The sequence below is a fragment of the Heptranchias perlo genome, chromosome 12 (assembly GCF_035084215.1).
Source record: "Heptranchias perlo isolate sHepPer1 chromosome 12, sHepPer1.hap1, whole genome shotgun sequence".
Taxonomy (NCBI): domain Eukaryota; kingdom Metazoa; phylum Chordata; class Chondrichthyes; order Hexanchiformes; family Hexanchidae; genus Heptranchias; species Heptranchias perlo.
This window is the reverse complement of record NC_090336.1, coordinates 65,107,587-65,112,586: the sequence shown is the minus strand read 5'-3', so window position 1 is coordinate 65,112,586 and position 5,000 is coordinate 65,107,587. Positions and strand designations below refer to the sequence as shown.

General features: G+C 53.6%; 2 pseudogenes; both read right to left on the bottom strand.

Moving 5' to 3' along the window:
• Window positions 1-358: 358 nt before the first annotated feature.
• On the bottom strand, window positions 359-475 carry LOC137329006 (U2 spliceosomal RNA; annotated as a pseudogene).
• A 4,467-nt stretch (window positions 476-4,942) lies between these two features.
• The window catches only part of LOC137329943 (U2 spliceosomal RNA), a 117-nt pseudogene continuing 59 nt past the window's right edge, over window positions 4,943-5,000 (bottom strand).

Below are 5,000 nucleotides of genomic sequence, written 5' to 3'. Positions count from 1 at the left end.
ACAAACAGACAGACAGACAGACAGACAGTCAGTCCAGTTCGGGAGCGCAGCTTTCATTTGGAAGCAGACCCTGCTTGTTTCAAGTCAACGACGCCAAGTTATTTTGCACTTTGAATTATATCGCTACGTGCGAGCGGCACTCAGCCTTGGAGAAGAAAAAAGTACCACTGAGCTGAGAAAGTTCTTTTTAAAACGGTTTCCTTCCACAGCAGCTCTGAGTGAGTGAGAGAGAGAGAGAGAGAGAGAGAGATATCAGCTTTATTCTCAGTAATAATACACACACACACACACACACACACACACACACACACAGAGACACTGGGAAAGAGCTGTTTTTCCTTTTGAATATCTCCCCACGGGGAGCTGCACCGTTCCCAGAAACACTGCAATACTGGGTCGATGCGTGGAGTGGACGGAGCAAGCCCCTATTCCATCTCCCTGTTCTAAAAATCAATTTAAAATAATAATAAATAATATGTGTGTGTGTGTGTGTGTGTGTCGGTGTCAGTATCAGTCAGTCAGTCAGTGTCTCTCTCTCTCTCTCTCTCTCTCTCACTCAGAGCTGCTGTGGAAGGAAACTTTTTTAAAAAGAACTTGCATATTGAAAGAAAGATGTGTCTCAAGCTGCCGGGCCCTGTCCATTGTCATGTCAATGGCAGGACTGCTTTCACCAGGAACCCGGTTTTCTGGGTCAGAGGTTCCAGGGGACCTGTTTTGTGCGGACTTCCCTGTGTCCGTCCCTCCCTGCCTGCCTTCCCCCCAGGACTTCCTTCTGAACACCTTTGTCGTTTAAAATAATAATAAATAATATGTGTGTGTGTGTGTGTGTCGGTGTCAGTATCAGTCAGTGAGTCAGTGTCTCTCTCTCTCTCTCTCTCTCTCTCACTCAGAGCTGCTGTGGAAGGAAACTTTTTTAAAAAGGACTTGCTTATTGAAAGAAAGATGTGTCTCAAGCTGCCGGGCCCTGTCCATTGTCATGTCAGTGGCAGGACTGCTTTCACCAGGAACCCTTCCCTGCCATTGCAGTGTTGATTTGGTCCTTATGCAAATTTAGGGGCGGAGCCAGCACACAAACGACCAATCACAGCAAAGTCCGCACTTTGCGAGCGCACGAGGTCGCGGCCAGCGTTCCAGTCCGCTCAGATCCAAATAAGCCCGAAAAGGAACACACTTGATCTTAGCCAAAAGGCCGAGAAGCGATACCGCGCTCGATGCGAATTGATCTCGGGTCCTGTTTGCCCTCCCTCTTTGTTCTCTGGCTGCCGGTGTTGAAAGCAGTCTCGAAGCACTGCCGTTCTCTCCCACTCTGGCCACATTTTTTGCCACCGTTTCTAATTGCAACAGTGGATGAGTTTAAAGAAGTTGCCGTTTTTTCCTTTCTTGCCAGGATTGCTTGACAGATTGGTAAATTTGCCAGTAGGCCACCAATCAGATGGGGGAGGGTTGTGTCTCAACGGACCTACGTCAGTCAGTCTCAGTCACTAACGAACTGCCGTGGAAGGAAACCTCTTTGAGTAAAACTAGTGACGTGACGTGTCTCACAGCGAGTGAGTGAGATTGCAACGGCCAATTGAGAAAGAGGTGAGGTGCTGACAATCAGCAGCTCGTGTTGAAACATTCATTCCACGGCAGGCAAGACCAATCAAAAAAAATACTGCAGATGCTGGCTCGGCTCGGCTGGCTGGCTGGCTGGCTGGCTGGCTGGAAATGGGAAATAAAAACACAAGGCGTGTTAAAGGCTGGTTAAACTGTCGAAAGAAACAAGGCGTTAATGTTTCAGAAGCGCCTATTGAAAGACGTCTCTCAAGCTGCTCCCTGACTGGGCCCTGTCCGTTGTCATGTTAATCGCTGGTTAAACTGTCGGAAGAAACAAGGCGTTAATGTTTCAGAAGTGCCTATTGAAAGGTGTCTCTCAAGCTGCTCCCTGACTGGGCCCTGTCCGTTGTCACGTTAATCCCAGGGCGGGGCGGGACTGCTTTGACCGGGAGACCTGTTTTCTGGGACGCAGGTGTGACATTCCAGGGAGGCACCTACTTTGTGCTGATTCGAAACGACCACGACAACGGCAACTTGCAGTTCTATATTACAACAACAACAACGCGCGTGTGGTAGTTGGGAGGGGCTGCGTTCGCGCTCTCCCCCCTGCATTGAAACTCAAAGTTCGATTTTCAATCCCATAGTCCACCAATCGGATGGGAGACGGTGTGTGTGTGTGTGTGTGTGTGTGTGTGTGTGTCAGTGTGTGTGTCAGTGTCAGTGTCAGTGTCAGTCAGTGTCTCTCTCTCTCTCACTCTCTCTCACTCTTACTCAGAGCTGCTGTGGAAGGAAACCTTTTTAAAAAGAACTTGCATATTGAAAAAAAGATGTGTCTCAAGCTGCCGGGGCCCTGTCCATTGTCACGTTAATGGCAGGACGGGGCAGGACTGCTTTGACCAGGAGACCTGTTTTCTGGGACGCAGGTGTGAGATTCCAGGGGACCTGCTTTGTGCTGATTTCCCTGCCTCCCTCCCTCCCCCCCAGGACTTCCTTCTGAACACCTTTGTCGTTTCAGCGAGGGCCAAAAGCCTGCCTGTGAAAGGGAAGGATCAGCCGGTCAGCCCCCTGCTGGTCGCTGCTGCCAGTGCAGCAGGCGTGCGTGTGTCCTCGGCCTCGTGTCCAGGTCCCTCAGGGACTTGAGGCAGCTCTCCCCGGTGGTCTCGTGGTCAGGACCGGGCTTCGAATCCCAGTCGGGGGGGATGGCTTTCTGCTGCAGATTAATTGGCACCTCTGAAAGAAAGTCTCCCCTCCTGAGCGGAATGCTCCACCCTCACCACCACCGCCACCGCCTTTTCCTCCCCTTGACAAACAGACAGACAGACAGACAGACAGTCAGTCCAGTTCGGGAGCGCAGCTTTCATTAAGCAATGGCGTTTGTGACAACTCATCGTCTGACAGGTTGATGATTTCCCCACACGCCTCCTGCCGAATAAAAGGCTCACCCTCCCGGACACTACCCCCAGAATCACCCCCCCCGCCCCCCCGGGGTGAATATTAAGCCCGAGAACACCGACTGTAACCAACCGCAGTGAAAAGTTGAAGTGGCAACTCATTAACCAGATTTATTTTGGGCAACTCATTAACCAGATTTTTTGTTCATTTGGTTTATGAGTTGCCAAGTGTAAATCTGGTTAATGAGTTGCCACTTCAACTTTTCACTGCGGTTGGTTACAGTCGGTGTTCTCGGGCTTAATATTCGCCCCAGGGGGGGTGTATAGCGGGCGATGGCCGGTGTGGAGTGCGTTTTTTGGGGGTTGATTTTCACTTTGCCTCGCTGGTGGAATTTGTGGGAGGCAGGCAAGGGGATTGGTGTGGGCTGGTGGGCGGCAAGGGAGATGCTTGCTTCGGGGTGTTATCCTCACTTTGGTCCGCTGGTGAGAGTAGGCAGCGGCAGGCCGGCAGGCAGGCAGGCAGGCAGGCAAGTGTGATGTAGTGTGGGGTGCAGTGCAGTGCAGTGCAGTGCTGCCCTGTCGTTTATGAAAGGTTGTAATGACACTGCTTTGCAGCTGACCATGTCCACTGATTTGTGACGCCCGTATGGAGGCTGATATCTCAGGAGGGCCGAGGCCGATTTCCTCCGGGGACGGCTCGTCGCGTGCGGCAGGACGAGGCGCAGCGGACGGTACCGAGCGCTCGGAGGTGCGGCGCTGCCCGCCGGAGGTACAGCGAAAGGCTGCAAACCGCTTTCCGCCTGCTAACTCGGCGGCCGTCAGACCGACCGACTCCGCTTTACCACCGGAGCTAGAGTCGGGCAAGGGGCACCGAAGGGTACCGGAAGGATCGCGTTCGCACGACGGGAAGTCGACTAGCGGGCCGCCGAAAGCGAGCCGGGGGCCCCCGGTTTTTCTGTCCCACCTGGAGACTGATATCTCAGGAAGGCCGAGGCCGATTTCCTCCGGGGACGGCTCGTCGCGTGCGGCAGGACGAGGCGCAGCGGACGGTACCGAGCGCTCGGAGGTGCGGCGCTGCCCGCCGGAGGTACAGCGAAAGTCTGCGAACCGCTTTCCGCCTCCTCTCACCGCACGGCTCTCCTTTTCACCCACTGGCGGATTTTCACCCTCCGACTGCTCGCTACCGTCCGCTGCGCCTGGTCCGGGCCCTGTCCGTTGTCATGTTAATGGCAGGGCGGGGCAGGACTGCTTTCACCAGGAACCCGGTTTTCTGGGTCAGAGGTTCCAGGGGACCTGTTTTGTGCGGACTTCCCTGTGTCCGTCCCTCCATGCCTTCCCCCCAGGACTTCCTTCTGAACACCTTTGTCGTTTGAGCGAGGGCCAAAAGCCTGCCTGTGAAAGGGAAGGATCAGCCGGTCGGACCCCTGCTGGTCGCTGCTGCCAGTGCAGCAGGCGTGCGTGTGTATTCGGCCTCGTGTCCAGGTCCCTCAGGGACTTGAGGCAACTCTCCCCGGTGGTCTCGTGGTCAGGACCGGGCTTCGAATCCCGGTCGGGGGGGGATGACTTTCTGCTGCAGATTAATTGGCACCTCTGAAAGAAAGTCTCCCCTCCTGAGCGTAAAGCTCCACCCTCACCACCACCACCGCCTTTTCCTCCCCTTGACAAACAGACAGACAGACAGACAGACAGTCAGTCCAGTTCGGGAGCGCAGCTTTCATTTGGAAGCAGACCCTGCTTGTTTCAAGTCAACGACGCCAAGTTATTTTGCACTTTGAATTATATCGCTACGTGCGAGCGGCACTCAGCCTTGGAGAAGAAAAAAATACCACTGAGCTGAGAAAGTTCTTTTTAAAAAGGTTTCCTTCCACAGCAGCTCTGAGTGAGAGAGAGAGAGAGAGAGAGAGATATCAGCTTTATTCTCAGTAATAATACACACACACACACACACACACACACACACACACACACAGAGACACTGGGAAAGAGCTGTTTTTCCTTTTGAATATCTCCCCACGGGGAGCTGCACCGTTCCCAGAAACACTGCAATACTGGGTCGATGCGTGGAGTGGACAG